This window comes from Camelus dromedarius, chromosome 11 (genome assembly GCF_036321535.1).
Source record: "Camelus dromedarius isolate mCamDro1 chromosome 11, mCamDro1.pat, whole genome shotgun sequence".
NCBI classification, from domain to species: Eukaryota; Metazoa; Chordata; class Mammalia; order Artiodactyla; family Camelidae; genus Camelus; species Camelus dromedarius.
Genome location: NC_087446.1, coordinates 37,145,623 through 37,163,424, shown reverse-complemented (window position 1 = coordinate 37,163,424; position 17,802 = coordinate 37,145,623). Strand labels below are relative to the sequence as shown.

Here is a 17,802-nt window from a genome sequence, read left to right as displayed (position 1 = left end):
TTGAACCCAGGACCTTATGAATGCTAGGCATGCACTCTATCCACTGAGCTGTACCCTCTGCCTCTGGAAGGTTGAGTAGGAGTTGGCCAAGTGAAAGGGGTGGAGAGCGAAGTGTTTCAGGAAGAATGGCTGGTACAAGATGTTGAGGTAGAAAGACTATTCTAGAAACTGATAGAAGGTGAGAGAGGAGCTGCAGAGGCAGGTGGAGTCCAGGTAGCATGGATTGCATGAATTATGGAGTATAAAACATCAGCCAGGGTGGACTGAAGGATACTGACATCTTTTGAGTGATGATCTTGCTGTAGGCATTGGCACTTTCCATATGTTAATAATGTAGCCTGCTCTGATTTTTCCAAGAGTTCCTAGAAATTTGGGTTTTTCTTTCCTTATGTTTAAATGTTGGCAAGGTAGTTAAAAAAAAAAAACATTTTTAAGCCCCTCATGTTGGTAGGCTGGATTTGGCTTGTGACTTGTATGTGATCTTTGAGCAGCACAACCACCAAATGATGCCTTTGTGAAAAGTATGGAAAGGCGTCCAGCCATCTGAAGGAAAACTGTCATATTACATAGACACATCAGCAAGGACTGTGATGAACATGGCACTACTGGAGCTGTGCAATGCCGAGTTTCTACATTAGCAGCCCTCTCTTAGTACAAGAATACAGGGTGGGAAGAAGTGACAGGAAAATATGAAATAGTCAAGGGCAGTGGTGTGTTTGAGTCAACTAGCACTGATTCATTAAAGCTGATTGTGCACATCTTTCCCAACTCTGCCCTCACTAATGTCACATTGGAAGCTTGAAATCAATCATGATAGGAGTATTGACACCAGGGAAACTGGCAAATGCTACAAATCAGGACTTTCTCAAACTCCCAAAGAGATGATTGTTAAACATTAACCAGGGCACCACTGGACAAGGTCATATCATGGAGGACTTCAATAACCTTTAAGGATTTGAATTTAGACTGTAGGCAAGGGGGACGAGAGTGACCTAGTCAGAACTCTTCTGCATTCCTGGCTTCTTTATTCAAAGGTCCCGCCACTTCTGACCTGACTAAAACTGTTTTCCTGTGAAAAAGTGACTTCCTTTGCACCCTCTGGAGTGGAAGCTGTTCATGCTCACTTATCCACGTCCAGACACAGAAGAAAGAAAGGGACAAGATACTTTTGTCCCCCTTTGCCTCTTTCAGCCATTCCTCTTCTGATCTCCAACAATCCCTTCTTCTTTGACACACTTGGTATACTGCTCAAACATCCTTTGTGTGACAGTTGAGTTGAGTTACTGTTGATTTCCCCAAATGAGAGCTTTGGTGCCTCCCTCCCACCCTTCCCAACCCTCTAGGGTTATCAGCTTCCCAGGAGACTCGACGCTTATGTGGATGATCCGCTGAGCATCCTTAAGTTAGATCTTGCAACTTCACCAACGTTAGCCCCACTTCACCTCTGCTCCACTTCAGACACACTCACCCACAGCCACACCCTGGACTGCAATGCCAGTGTAGGAACTGCTGTCTTTGAAATGTGATTATGACACCTTTTCTGCAGGTTTGAAGTAAGGATTAAGTGATGTACGGAAAGCGCATAGTAAATGCCTGGCATAGGTGCCCAACAAGTGTTTCTTTCCTGGCCTTTTCTCTTACAGACGGAAACACAATTTTGAAACCCTGGTATTTCTTCTCCCTTTATTTTAGGGTATTATTTGAATTTGGTGCAAATGGCTGATGCTTATGTAGTAAACTTTCTGCTAGGTGACATCCTTAAGAATCCGTGTTCTCTCCAGCACTCAGGAGCTGCTGGCATCCAATATTATTGGCGGCAATTGTGCTAACATGCACAACACAATACCCACCCTTTTAATTACAGAACATTCTTGCAGTAAAGTGACACTGATTCTCATCTGATTAATATTTATAGTTTTCACTTTTGGCCAAATGCCAGCTATCTTCATCTTGTGAATTTCTTTGGCTTCCCAGCTCCCCTTTGCTGCCTCTCTTCCATTAGTTGATTTGCATGAACACACATTTTTGTTTTAGCCAGTCCAAGAGTGTTGTGGATTCCTTAAATCACAAGCTTTCTACCCATGAGGGGCTTTTAATGGGTAATTGTATCTAGATGTAAGTGAACAGTGATGAATTTTATGTGGCTTTTAAGAAAAACACTTGAATGCTTACATTTGAAGGGGTGCAGGGAGGGGTCACCATGCTCTGTAACCTTGATCATTGCTTAGAAATTGGTTCCTCTGATTACTAAATTAAAGGAGCATTAGATATCTCTCATCTATGCCCTCTTTTGGTTATATTTACAAATCTTCCATTTGTTCATCTTAGGATCCCAAAATCTATATTCTGACATATGAGCCACATTTTCAGCTGTTACTACAAAGGAATTTGTTTTGTTTCCAAAACTTTTGCAAGTGTGGGAATGTGTTGGCTACAGTAACGGTTAGGATGCACAGTTTGTTATATATTATCATTTTAAAATATCCAAATTCAGATGTACTACAGGTGAAATTATTTTCCCTGAAGCAGAAAGACCACACATATTAAGGAGTCCATTTTCAAAATCTCTTTATTTTCCATTTCACTGTGTCACTGATCTAGTTTAAATACTCATTATTTTGTGCCTGGACAATCTCAGTAGCAACCTAACTGCTTTCCTAGACTCTTTCCCACCCAGACTCACACACTCATGTCTAATGGTGTTCAGTGATAGCTCATTGCCCATGGCCCTGGTTTTTAAACAGGGTCCCAAGGGGAATAGTAGCGTTCCCCAGGAGTGTCTAGAGGGTGAGGTTGTAGCCAGGGAGCAGAGTATCAGACCCTATTCCTGTTTTAACTAAGGCCAGTCTATTTTTTTTGTTTCCTTGTTTTTTTTTTTTAATTGAAGTACAGTCAGTTACAATGTGTCAATTTCTGGTGTACAGCACAATGTCCCAGTCATGCATATATATACATATATTCATTTTCATGAAATGTTATTATAAGATATTGAATAAAGTTCCCTGTGCTATACAGAACAAATGTGTTACCTATTTTTATATATAGTGGTTAACATTTGCAAATCTCAAACTCCCAAATTTATCCCTTCCCACCCCCTTTCCCCGTGTAACCATAAAATTGTTTACTATGTCTGTTAGTCTGTTTCTGTTTTGTAGATGAGTTCATTTGTGTCCTCTTGTTTTTTGTCTTTCTTTTTTTTTAGATTTCACGTATGAGTGATATCATATGGTATTTTTCTTTCTCTTTCTGGCTTACTTCACTTAGAATGACAATCTCCAGGTCTGTGCATTTTGCGGCAAATGGCATTATTTTATTCTTTTTTAATGGCCTAGTAGTATTCCATTGTATAAACATCCCAAAATTTCTTTATCCAGTCATCTGTTGATAGACATTTAGGGTGCTTCCATGTCTTGACTATTGTATATACTGCTGCTGTGAACATTGTGGTGCATGTATCTTTTCTAATTAGAGTTCCCTCTGTATATATGCCCAGGAGTGGGGCTGCTGGATCATATGCTAAGTCTGTTTTTAGTTCTTTGAGGAATCTCCATACTGTTTTCCATAATGGCTGCACAAAACTACATTCCCACCAGCAGTGTAGGAGGGTTCCCTTTTCTCCACAACCTCTCCAGCATTTAGCATTTGTAGGCTGTTCTATTTTGATCAGTTTTATTATATTTGAGTTTCTTGGAAGATTCTGTTTAAGACAAGTATTCTGCTCTTGAAAAACTATTGGTCTTCAAGACAAAGTCCACATTCTTGGCTTGACATTTAACTCCCTTCTCCACATGCCTCCACACCAGCATTCCATCTTCCTCTTTCCTCTTCTTTGTATTGTTTTGCTCCCAGTGAATTGCTCATTCATCATTCCTTAAACAATATGTCCTGGAGCCTTTGCTCATACTGTGATTTCTTTACCTGGAATGTCTTTCCTTTGACCACTTGGAAAATACATCATTCATTTAACAATTGTTTGTTGAGCATATGCTACTTTCCAGGCCCTGTTTTAGGGGCTGGGGACTCCTATGAATTCTTCACAGCCCAGTTGATGACACTCTCTGTGGCACCACCCAGACAAAATCATCTGATGCCTCCTCTATATTTCCATGGTACTTTGTTGTGGTGATATTATTTTCTAATTAACTACATTAGGCTATGATTTTTGGTGTGGTATTTTTCTTTTTTTGAGGATGATACTCATATCTTATTTGTGAATATATCTCCCCCATTATAGTTGTTGATTCAGTGCTCAGGAAAATTTTATTGGGTAAATGACTAAAGAGTTAAAAAAATCTATTTGCCCTTACTGAACAGTGAGCACCATGAGGGTAGGATCTTTGTCTAGTTTGCCTTACATGTGACAGGTGTTCAAAGACTGTGTTGAATTGGTGAAGAGGTCTCATCTCTGCTGTGAAGCCTGTAGCTATAGGAGGGGGAATAGACTGGATTAAGGGCATTTTGAGGTGTTCGTGGTGTTGAAAGCTGCTCCTCTGGGAGGTTAGTGGGCTCGAAGATGCCTTGAGCATCCCCAGCCACTGTCTATAGCGGTCTTGGTCTAGTCTGTCTTTCGGTTTCAGTTACGTTTTCTAGAGACAGGATGGTTGGACTCACACTCATCCCCTTTAAGTGGGAATGATGCCATGACTGTATTTGGAAGTTCCTTGTGAATCAGCATGCTTTCTGAGAACTCCCAACGTTAATTCTTGAAAATCAGAAAAGCAATTTTGGATGGGTAAAATTTTCTTTATCTTTTGAGCAAATATATACATTACACACTTTTTTTTTCCCTTCATCTCTTATGTCAGAGCACATAGCTACTATTTTTATAGTTGACTTTTTTCTCTTGCATTAAGTGAGAGGAAACTAAAGTGATGATAATAGTGAATTTAAAAATTTTCATTTTAGTCATATAATTAGTCCAATTCATGGAGCTCATATCTAGAAATCATAAAAGTATGGGAGAAATTATTTGATGATTATGAGATTTTTGTTGGAGAGGACACATAGGGTCAGTATCACAAATTTGATTTGGTGTAACTTTAAAGGTTTTGTTAAAGAAAAGAAAAATGTAGTAAAAGGAGAAAATTTGAGATGATTAATGGATAATTTAATAATTTCCTCAAAACAAATGGCTGATTTCATTTCTTCAGAGAGTAGAACTGCAGAAAATGGGTTTCAGTAATAAGTTAGTCAAAGAAAGACTGTTGGTTCCTCAAGAGTTGCCAGACCCTGGAATGAGATCTAACAAGAAAAGATTGGGGCTTTCTTGACTCAGAGATCTTTAGAAACAAGCTGGGACTTTACTGGGCTGGAAATGTTTTAGATGTGGGTCTAGGGTCGGGGCCGGGAAAGTGGGTCCAGCCTGGAACTCAGTGAATCTCAACTTTCGGTGGCTTCTATTATTCTGGAAAGGAATAAATGTAATTAACCAGCCCAGAAAGAAAAAAAGATATATTATGAGTTGTTATTAAAGCTGAACAACTCCTTGGTTCTGTGTAGTCTTTGGAGTTTCTGTGGGGGCGTTAACTCTTCCCTCTTTGTTTAGGGGTATGGACTCCTCTGACAGATATGACTAACCTCTGTTGATGCAGCTAGTGTCCTTGGCCAATTGGGGGCTGGGGTGGAGATGGCCAAGGGCAGAAGACATTTTCCTGGAAATTTCTAACCAGAGAGCATGACTTTAGATCAAATGTAATCCCAAAGTGGACACGCTCCCATTGCAGCCTAGCTCTGCCCCCTGCTGTTGGCTGCATCACTCACTGCACTTCTCCGTTCAAAATTACGTGGAGTGCAAGGAAGAGAAATAGGTGGGAGGGGGATTTCAGGATTTCGGGGGTTTTTATCCCCAGAACTACACCCTCTGTGGAAAATCAACCCGGTTGGATAAACTCAAAGAGCAGGTGTCATTCATATTCTGATGTCCAAGGCTTCTCTAGTCTTGGCGATGGGCGGCAGATCAGAATGTCAGCGGATAGGTGTGGAAATTATCTGCGACTCGGATGGCACGCAGGAGCTGGGGAGGTTCTACGCGCAATGCTGACCCCACTGTGGTTGCCCAGTGACTGCGGGCGCTCAGAACCACGCTGCGCCGAGCCCCAGGGCCCGGGCTGTGAGGGCCAGCTCTCCTGCAGGAGGCTGCGGGCCGCGCGCCTGGGACCTGGCCCACGCAGCTCCAGGTAGACGCTGGGGTCGCAGTTCTCGCCCTCCGGGTGGGCTCGAGGGGCGGGTCATTTTGCTCTCTGCTCCTCCTCGGGTTTCCCTCCACCGCAGCGAGTGAAGGCGGCTTGGGTGCCTTTTCAAAGCCAGAGGGGCAGCCGCGATCCGCGGCGACCGGCACGGTAGTCGCCGGGCCCCTTAGCCCGGCGGACCTGTCCCGGGGCTGGGGGCGGCCGCGGAGCGCTCTGCCCCGCCCTCGCCCCCGCCGCCGCTGCCGCAGCCAGGAACCGGGACGCACACGCTCCTTAATCCCCCGCCCCCCGTTGCCCCGGCGACGGCCCAGACGAGCAGGTGATGCATTGACAGCGAGCAGATGGTCCCCAGCGGAGGCGAGCGCGGCCCACAATGAGCCCCGCGCGGCGATCCCACTGCCGCCCTCCCCCGCCTGGCCTGCCCGCTGCGGCTCGCATGCTAATGGTTGGGTGGGGGGAGTGGGGGTGCCGCGGGGGCGGGGCCACGGGGGCGACGGAGGGCACGCCCTGCCTTGCTCTTCGCAGCCCGGCTCACCTCATTTTTCTGAATGCCTTCCCCAATGCCCGCACCAGAAGAGACATTCTCTCCCGCCCAGCCCGCTCCAGCTCACTTCTAATTCTCTCCAAGTGGTTAATTTCCATTGAGATAAACGCTTAACCCCCTCCTTCCATGCCCCTTACCCCCATTCTGCAGCCCCTACCCACATCTGCTCCCTGCTGGCATTTAATATTCAGTCTTGGAGGACCAGAGGAATGGATTTACCATCTCAACCCCCACTCCCAACCCCGCGCCCAGTCCCTGCTTCTTGAGTTGGCGTTGACACTTGCTAAATACATACAGAGGTATTATTTATCTCACATCCCTCAGCCCCGTGCTTCAGGACTTTTAGGCCTTTCTTTCTGAAATTTCAAAAATAAATCACTCTTCTCCTGTGATTACCGTGCTGCTCCCTCAAGGGAAACCCTCCCATTCACAGACCCTCCTCCTCCCATTCATTTGACACCCCCCTCCCCTTTACCCTATTCACTGCTGTGTGGCAAATTGAGGCGATCTTATAGTAAGGGCATGAAAACTGCTAGGCACTATTCACAATTTTAATAGTAACTTCATAGCTGTCACATAAATTCATTCCCAAGCCTACTCTATAATGGCCAAGAAGGAACTTAGGGGGAAGAAAAAAAATCTGAAGACAGTGTTACGGTGTCTTTCTTTGATTTGCAGGTGTTTTTTGAAACGATTACTACAGTAACTGCAGATAGCTTTTTCTAGCTGCCACCATAGGGTGCTTAAAAAACAACAACAAAAAACCATCCTCCTCCTTTTCATTTTACAGTAGATTAAAAAATGCCACTAAAAGCTTAAAAAGAGGAACGGAGGGAGAAAGAAAAAAACGGTAGTGAATAAAATTGGGACAATGCAGGGTCACAGAACTGTCGGACCGATGTCATAGTGCGGCTGTTGGGCAGGAGTACAGAAAACTTCTTGTTTCTTGATTTTTATGGAGCTTTGGTCTAAGGCATGAAGCACTTTCTGAACAGGTTCAGAACAAGTGGCAAAGAAAGAACTCTTCACAATAAACTCACTTCTGATGGGCTTTATGCCCACAAACACCTGTGATTTACAAAGAGGCGTTGCAAAGGAAAAAGGGAGGCGAGAGAGTCAGTCTATTGTTGGGGAATGATGCCTCATGTACCCAGGGCCCTAAGAGAGGGTTGTTTTATTTTAAAACTTGTCTTGGATGCTTGCTATGCAAACTTACAATGAGAAAAGAAGCATTAGACTTTTCTAGTGGCTCATAATGACTTTTTCAAATGCCTCTAACTCATTCTGAGCCTTCATTTTGATAAATTCTCCAACTAGAGAATATTATAGTTGCCAGAATTCAAGGAAAATCAACTTACATAAATTTTGAAGGAAGGAAAGTTAGAAACTATTACAGAAGACTTAGGGAAAAAGTGGTTAGAATGTTCACTTGAGGCACATACAGTCTTTGCATTTATCTAAACATTCTATCAACTTTTTTCTCCAGGAAGATTACTAATTTTACACTTATTTCCTTTTAATTTCTTTCCTTTTCCCCATTTTTCTTTTGAAAAAAGTTTTTTGCTTCCCTTTTTGGCTTTGCTTTTTCTCTGCTCTTTGTAGTTTCTTTCCCAATAATTTAGGAAGAAAGGCAAACAAACAAACAAACAAACAAACAAAAAAAAACGTAAGGCAATAAAATAAAGAATGACAAGTTGGGAGAAAATTCCTTTGGATAGGGTGACCAAGTAGAGACACTTGGAGAAGACTGGATATCTAAAGCAAGTGAAGGAGAAAAGAAAGATCAAGCAAGCAGACTGTGTGTGTGTGTGTGTGTGTGTGTGTGTGTGTGTGTGTAGAGGCCCTAGGGCAGGAAAGAGCTTTGAGGATCCTGGGTCACTGGAAGAAGGTGGTATGGCTGGAGCACTGTAAGTTGGGGGAGCATACTGTGAGATAAGGTGGAGAGATTAGCCAGGATCAGATCATGGAAAGCTGTGTCAGGCATGGGAAAAGACTGTTATTTGATTCTAAGAGAAATAGGGAGCTACTGAAGGAGCTACATGATTGAATTTATATTTTAAGAAGGTCATTACTGCTGCTGTGTGGAGTATGGAGAGAATGATGGAAAGAGTCGGGAGTATAGTGACTGGTTAGGGACCTGCTTGGGAGGCTGTTGTAATAATAGAGATTAGAAATAATGGTGTCCTGGATTAAACTAATGTTGATGGAAATGAAGAGAATGGATGACTTTGAGATCTACTTTAGACAAAGAATGATGAGACTTGATGAATGGGAACACATGAGTGAGTGAAAGAGAGAAAAGGAGGAACTAAGGAGAGGGTGTAGGTCTGATGGTCTGGCAGAGAGTGGTCACATTATGGGGGTGGAAATGAGAACAAAGATGGGAGATGGGTTTGAATAAGGATGTGAATCGAGATTTCTGTTTCAACATGTTAATTTGGAGCTATTGTTGATGTCAGTTGAAGATGGTAGGCTTAGGGACAGACTTGATGGTACAGATACTTTACAGGCACTAGGATCTAGTCATTCCCTAGGTTCCTTGGGCTCTGTAATGTGGTTTGGCATGAAGGCATGAGCTGGGCTAGGAAGATTCCCTACTTCCTGAATCTGAACTGGAAATCCTGAGCATCAGAGGAGGTACTGAAAAGTCATGAGCTGGAGAAAGAACCATTAAAGATCATGATCAAATGAATGACATGAATAAGCAGAAGGTATGAAACATAGTCAAAGGGGAGGAAATTACTGGTTAGAGAGAAGAGAAAGTGGCAGAGAGAAGTAAGTTTCTCTAAGGAAATGGTGCCATGTTCCAAGAGTCACATTAGAGTGAAAATGTGTAAAGTTGTGCAGTTGGGGTCTTTACAGTCACTTTTGACACAGACTGAATTTCCTATTTTAGACTGTGAAATAACAGTGACATGCAAAATGCTGGAAAGTTGATTTAAGAAAAAATATAAATCAAAAAATATAAATGAAATAAAATTGAGAATGAGAAGAAGTGTGTCTAATTAAGTTAGGGGTGATGTTTGGAAAGTGAATAATTTCTTCATCCTTTTCAGAGTCCTGCTTCATAGAATAAAGCTCTGTTTTGCATTGACTGAGCAACTGTACTAATGTAGGCCAAATTACTCTCTTAGTAAAGGGCTCCCTGATAGAGATAAATTGGGGATTGAGGCTTGACTCTTAAGCCAGAATGAATTTCCCACTCTCTCCAATCTGAATTGACTGAAGAGAACTTAAAAGTCACAGTGGAGAAGCTAAGTACATAAAATAGTGATTGGCAGGCCTATTGCAAGGTCTGTGAGGTCTTCTTGTCATGTAGACACCAGGACTTGCCATGTAGAAACCAGGCCTGCTGTGTCTGGGCACAGGAAGGCAGAAGAAGCAGCAAGATAAAAACAGAGTGAGAGATATACCCTTATTACCTTTTTAGTAGTGTAACTCCTGGTAAATTTAGCTCAATAGATATAAGCCTTTCTCCAGTCTCACCAGTTACCTCTTGGGGGGAGATGTGTTTGTTTAAATATTTTCTCCTGAGGAGTGGAACAGAAGCTACTATACCTATAATTTCAAGGAAATAGAAAGAATGAATCAGTTTCCTCTTGCTTTAGTACATATATTTAAAATATAAGAAACCACTGTGTAGGATTTTATGATGAAACATTTAAGAGCCTCAACAAAATGATCATATTAATGTGCAAAAATAGTTGAAATTAACTCAAAGAGAGATGGAAGACCTAACTAGAACAGTAGTCACGACAAAGATGAAAGATGCTTTCAAATAATTAACTCCAAAAAAGGCTCCAAAGCCAGGCAGTTTTACAAGTTAAGTTCTTTCAATGTTTTAAAGAACTAGAGCTCCACATTGCAGAAATTGTTATCAGACATAAAAACTAGTGAAATTTAAAAAATGCATTTGATAGCCAATTAGACAAAGGTAGTGAAATAAAACAAAGTGAGCAAAATATTTTACTTGTGAATAATGGATGCCAGTATCCTAAAATCCCTGTGAACACATTGAATTCATCACTGTACATAAAATTTATTATTTTATATAAATATATAGTTAATATCAACATCATATCTTTTGTACCCAGTAAATATTTTTTCACGATAGGTTTTTTTCTGTATTTTTTTATTGAAGTATAGTCAGTTTACAATGTGCCAGTTATTTGAGGGTAATTTTAGCATTAGGAATTATGGGAACCAAATATATCACAATAGTTGATTGGACAAGAAGAATCATATGAGAATGTTTTTAAATGCTAGACATTTAGACATTTTGATAACATACAAGTATTCTTTGTATAATTTTTATAAATTAGAGACAGATACTAATTTAATATAAAGAACCCATCTTAATGTAGGAGTCATTATTGTTCTGAATAAAAAACACTGGAGGACTTTTAAATTGCAAATAAGACAAGGATACCTACAGTGTTACTATTATTTTAGATTATTCTGAATGTTCTAGGAAATTAAATAGAACATGAAGCAGAAATAAGAATAGTTAGTTGAAAAGAAGAAAAAGATCACTCATTGCAGATAACCTATTGCTCACCAATAAAATCCGAGAAAAATCAATGGAAAAATGATCATGTTGAGTAAGTTAATTGATGCTCAATACAAGTGCAAAATTTAATAATTTAAAAATATTAATAAAGATAAATTAGAAACTACAATGGGGATTTTTCTATTTCTAAGGGATTTGCAGACTAATTCTCCTATATGACTCTAAATTGACAAAACAATAATGCTGGATAAAATATTTTAAAAACAGTATCAGTGAGTTGAGAACAGCAGAATAAACTCCAAAAATGTATAAGAAAAACAATAATTAAAAAAGCATACAATAAAAACTAATAAATAAGCAAAAGAACATATGAAAAGGATTAACAAAGGTAAAAGTTGGTTCTTTGAAAAGACTTAATAAAATTTATAAGCCTTTGGCAAGATTTGTCAAAAAAGACGAGAGAAATGCAATAGAAATATATTAAGAATTAAAACAGGAACAGATACTCATATGAATAAATTAAACATGTAAGTGGATAGCATAAACTTTAATGGCAAATTTGGAAAACTGGAAAATAAAGTAATAATTTCCTAGAAAAACACAATTAAAAAATGACTCAAAACAAATAGAAAACATAAATAGCCCCATAACCATTAGATAAATTGAATCAGTAGTTAAAAATTTTCCCACAAAGGAAGCATCAGAGTAAGATAGTTTTACCAAAACAGTCATTAAAATATTTAAGGAACAGCTAATTTCTATCCTATACAAACTTTATCAGCAATTAGAGAAAGAGAATATTCTCCAAGTCATTTAATGAGGCCTGAATAATTTGGTACCAAAGCAAGGCAAGAACATTATAAAGGGGAAAAAGTCAGTTTCGATCATGATCATTGAAGAAATAAGACTAAACAAAATATTAGCAAATGAAATCCAGCAATATACTAAAAAGAAAATACATTATGACCAAATTGTTTTCATTCCACGAATGCCTGGTTGGTTTAATATTGGAAATTTGAATAATGTAACATCGGTTTTAACAGATTAGAAGGGATCATATTTTGATCATATTGATAGATGTAGAGAAGATATTCAATAGAATTCATATCTCTTCCTAATTAAAAACATCCCCCCACCAAAACCCCAAAACTTTTACAAACTAGAAATAGAACTTGTTTAACTTGAAATCTTGTTTAGAGCAAACTACAAAGAATAAATAAACAACAAGCAGCAAATGTTGTAATTGATGCCTGCTTCTAAGTTTTGGTAATTATGAATAAAGCTGCTTTAAGCATCCATTGATGTGCAGGGTTTTTTTGTATGGACATGTTTTCAACTCCTTTGGGTGAATACCAAGGAGCGCGGTTGCTGGGTCTTACGGTAATAGTGTGTTTAGTTTTGTCATTTTGAGACTTTTTAAAGCAGTTTATCAGAAGTGCTTTCCAATTTCGCTAGGTTTCCCCTCTCTACCTAGAATGCTGTGCAAATCCTAGTAATTCCTAGAATTCACAGGGGAGTGTGCAAGCAAGCCTAATTTTCTTCAGTGTAGTATGAACAGTAAATACGTTTGGGGGAAAAACATGGATGCCCACTACCACCACAACTGTTTAGTGCTATTTTAGAAAGGTAAGCTAGTGCATTAGACAAAAAATTAAAAGGAAGGAACACTATTAGCAGTTGGTACAATTATTCACATCAAAATCCCAAATAATCTATAGATGTATATTTCAAAATTAATATGAGAATCTAGCTAACTTGCTGTTTTAAAACAATGTATAAAATTAAATCACATTTTTATACTCTGTACATAGTTAGAAAAAAATGTAATTTAAAAAGATACCAGTTATAATGCAAAACAACCAAAAGCAACCAAACAAAACCCCCCAGCACTACCTAGGATTACATCTTAACAAAAGATGGTCAAAACTTTATGTAGAAAAATATAAAATTTTATTGCCAAACCTTGGAAAGCAGTATGTTCATAGTTAGGATGATTCAGTATCTTAAAAATGCCTTTTCCCTGCATTGTTGCATTGTAAATCTGCTCTTCTTTCTCCAACCACCGTTTACAGGGAGTTGAACTCATCTGGTGGATGTCTAACGTGATTTGTATGGAGCAATGGGAGAAGCAGCATTTTCACTGGCTACAAATCAGACTCTTTGCAATTAGGATGCAGGTAGTGTATGAGAGATAATGCATCTTCTTTTGAAAAAATGTTTTTTCTTGGGGGAAGATAATTAGGTTTCTTTATTTAAATTATTATTTTTAATGGTGGCACTGAGGATTGAACCCAGGACTTTGTGCATGCTAAATAAGCATATGCTCTACTATTTGAGCTATACCTTCCCCACTCCGATAATGCAATTTCTTACATATTTTTTAGGTCAGTAGGTTTGCTCCATTTCAGCCAATAATTATGATACTTGATTCAGTGCTGTTGGTCTTATATTTTGGAACGTCCTCTTAGTTTCTGTATTTATCCACATCATTGTAAATTATAGCATATTTCTATATGCCTTCATAAAATAAATTTTTTGCCACCCTGGGGACACATTACATCTCTGCTAGGAAAACCTGCAGACACAGCCCCAGTTTCCTTTGCCATTCTTTTGTGTGTTTATAAGGTGACTCCTGACACTTAGGGTAGGACTTATGTCCTTACTTTAAAGCAGCTGGTGGTATTCCTGAGAAGTTGCATGAGTCAAGGCTTTCAATGGAAGACAGAGACTTTTCACTGACACATCACGTTTAGTAATTTTAAGAATGATACTGTATTAGTTTTCTATTGCTGCTTTATCAAATTACCACAAACTTAGTGGCTTAAAACAACACAAATTTATTATTTTTCAGTTCTGCAGATCATAAGTCTGACATGGGTCTCATTGGATTAAAATCAAGGTCTTGGCAGGGTTGCATTCATTTCTGGAGACTTTAGAGGAGGTTCTGTTTCCTTGACTTTTCCAGACACTGGAACTGCCTGCTTTCCTTGGCTCCTGTCACCTTTAATCCATCTTCAAAGCCAGCAACCTCAGATTGACTGTTTCTCATAGTGCATCCCTTTGACCTCCTCTTCTACCTCCCTCTTCAATTTTTAAGGGCCCCTGTAATTACACTGGGCCCACCTAGATAATCTAGGATAATGCCCTCAACTCAAGGTCTTTAAGTTAATCACGTCTGCAAAGTCCCTTGGCCATGTAAGGTAACATGGGTCTGGGCATCAGGACATGGACAACTTGGAGGGTGGGTAAGCTGTCTACCATCACTTCCTGTCCCTTCACCCTGCTCGCTCTGCTCTGGCCATACTGCTCCATTCCAGACTCAGGACTCACTGTTCCCTCAGTGTAGAATGCCGTCCCCCAGGGATTTTCATGGCTCCTTTACTTTGTTCATATCTCTGCCCAGATGCTGCTTTTCAGAAAGCCTGCCTCTAAAATCCATTCTGTACTTTTTAACCTTTTACCATGCTTGTTTTTTCTCCATGGTGCTTCTCACTACTCTCTGGCTCTCCTGCTGGAAAGTAAGCTCCCTAAGGGCAGAGACTTGGTCAGTTTTGCTCCCTTGTGTCACCCAGCATCTAGCCCAGTGCCTGGCACATAGGAGCTGAAGTAAATGCACAAATCAATCAAATCCTTAATTGTGTCCTTTAGCATTACATTTTCTTTAGCAATCTGGGCCAAAGTGAAATCTTTATGATTTGACTTTTGAGCTGAATTTTAATTGAAGTATGAAAAGTATGAGCATTGCACTTAGTTATTTCACTGAGAGTGCTATAATCTGAGTAGCCAGATTTAAAACTGACATCAGGAAGTGATGAACTCAATGTGAAGCATCAAGTATCTTTCTGTGACTACCCCTCCTATTGATTGTAACTTTTAAGACTAGAGATTGATGATAATAATGATAATAATAATTACCATAATCTTTGCTACCATCTATGAAATACTTACTATGTGCCAGTTGCTAAGCCCTAAAGGGTTTAAACATGTATTATCTTATTATTCCCACTCCATGTGGTTATAGAGCCCAAATTTACTGTTTTGTCTATCCTAGGAAAGTATTCCCCTCAGCTCAGCACCTCTTTTGGGAAATCACTCCTATTTACTCCCACCAGGTGGTTCTGGGGACTGGGCACAGCACCTTGGCTGTGAATGGGCATGTGACCCAGTGTGGACCAATCAGAGCCTGCCTCCCTCGGGGGAGTCCAGTGAGTGACACAACCTCAGTTAAGCCAATCAGAATTCTTTTTCTCCATTTTTAAACTCAAGCTGGGAAGAGAAGGTTCCTTTTCCCCTTGGGTCAAAAACTGCAAGGATATGAACCCAAAACTGCATAAGGTCTATGGAGAAGTATATAGCTGGAAACAATGGACCAGGGACAGGAGTCAAAAAGTGCTGATTTATACATTATACTGTCTTGTTCTCTCCATTTTACAAATGAAAAAACTTAGAACAGACTTCTTTACTTGCCAGAGGTTGAGTGGCTAGTAAATAGTAAAGGGGGGAATTTGAGCCCCAAGTCAGCCTGACTTCAGTATCCATATTTTCTTTTACTTTGTTGTACTATGTCCTGGCCTCTCAGATTCATCTATTAGCTCTACCTATTCGTCCCATTGTTCGTGATTTCTAAAAACACAGCAGGGAAATTCATGCTCTGTATCACTAGCAGGAAATGTCTTGGACAGTTCTTGATCATCTATTCATCTTAAATTCCAATGAATTTGTTTACTTGAGACTCCAGGGCTAGAATGACCCCAGGGCTCTATCTTTTGTTCTAATTCCAGATGATTAGAAATGGCTACTAGATCTTTGTATTGAGAAGGATTCTGAAGTTTACTCTGGGCTTTCAGAAGAGGAGAAAAATGGAGTGAGGAAACAAGCTACTAAATTTGCTCAAAAGGTTTGATAATTTGTTTTACATTTTGGAGTTGGGGAGCCTATAACATTTTATCATTCAAGGAGTGTTGAATCAATGGTTTCAATCAATGAATCAAAGGACAATGGTTTTTCGTTCAAAGATTGTTTCAGTTCTTAGCTAGGGGCTTACCTGTGTGCCAAACCAAATCCAATAGTCCCTTCATTAACAGGATGATGGGATCTTACATGGAACACCTTCCTCTACAAAATACCCAGACAGTCCTGTCCCACAATGATAGGAACAGTGACATGACTTGAATTTAGATTCTAGAACTGAATGTCATTAATGGGACCACTCTCTTCTGGTGAGAGGGATGCTAAATCACAGCCACCCTGAAAAATTGTCATGCGCCAGTATTGTTGAACATTTTCTAACAATCAAATTGGGCCTCACATTTTGTTGGTTGGAAGTTCCATTTCTTCATCTTTGGCCCAAGTTACTTAGCAATGGTCAATCAAACTATGCGCCTACCATATTGTTTTGCATGTTTGACTAGAACATTGACAGATTAATAGGAAGGGTAAATAGCAGAGCACAACTGCAGGGGCCCAGTGTGGGGCAGCAGGATTGACTGCCCCGGACTTTGTTGTGTTTGCTCAGAGGAAGCCGCAGCAAAAGCCTGCTGGGACGGGGTGACCTGGGTCACAGGCATTTGTTTCTTGTCTCTATAGAAAACAATTGTTTTCTCAATGGAAGATGGCATTTTCTGAACCTACATGGTTCCACTGACGAGGAAGCCTTTGCCATTCCAGGGTGCTTGCTAAAACACACACATACAAATACAAAGGCCACACAAAAGTTCAAATTTACTGTATTCCCCAGAGACTCCATTGACTTAGGCGAACCAGGAGAGAAGCCTAACTTTGGGAAGTTTATCTTGAGGGTCTCTAAACCTTCACCTCTTCATAGCTAATTCCCAGTATTTGATATTTATGAAGTTTTTATGACCTTTCAAAATGGTCTAGCCACATTCCCATACCCCTGATTCATGAGGTTGGAATCCATTAACATTTAGCACTGTTGATTTTGTAAACTCTGGCTTTAGTGGGAAGCTATTTTGATCTCAAAATTGCTGTACTCTGAATTGATAGGAATGAAATATGCTAATAATGAAGATAAGCCCACTTTGGGGAAGGTTTAATCAACTCAAAGTGGTTTAAAAGTGAGAACTGTCTGTTTTTTGGTGGATAATTTTCCTTGACCGCAATTTCTTTGAACACCATGGACTTTATATTTGCAGTTATCCTAGTTCTTTTAGAATGGGATTTACCTCTAATAGAAGACTTCAAAGGGTCCTACACTAAGATTTTACAAATCTTTCTTGATCTCTCTCTGTTTCTCTAATATATAAAACAAATAATGTATTGTATTAATAAATAAATATATAATTAATTAGAAAATGTACTGATGTGTTATTGGTAGTTGTGGTGGAAACCATTTTAGTTCCTGGGTACTTCCTCCAGGTCTCATTGAGCCTCATGCACTTCCTAACCTGAAAAACTACCCTGGGAGGAAAAAACACAAACAAACAAACAAACACTTTAAAAAACCCAAGGAATAGAAACTTCTCAGTGACACTAAAAATGAGGACCAACTTGAGTATTAAGAAAAATCAAGGCACCTGCACTGATATGATAAGAGCCCT

The 17,802-nt window shown here is 39.8% G+C and overlaps 1 long non-coding RNA gene across 1 annotated transcript; it reads left to right on the top strand.

Moving 5' to 3' along the window:
- The first annotated feature begins 5,872 nt into the window (after positions 1 to 5,872).
- LOC135322474 (uncharacterized) lies at positions 5,873 to 16,166 on the top strand. Its single transcript, XR_010383050.1, has 3 exons — positions 5,873 to 6,176; positions 13,315 to 13,419; positions 16,024 to 16,166. It is a non-coding gene; the product is annotated as an uncharacterized LOC135322474 (long non-coding RNA).
- The last annotated feature ends 1,636 nt before the right edge of the window (positions 16,167 to 17,802 follow it).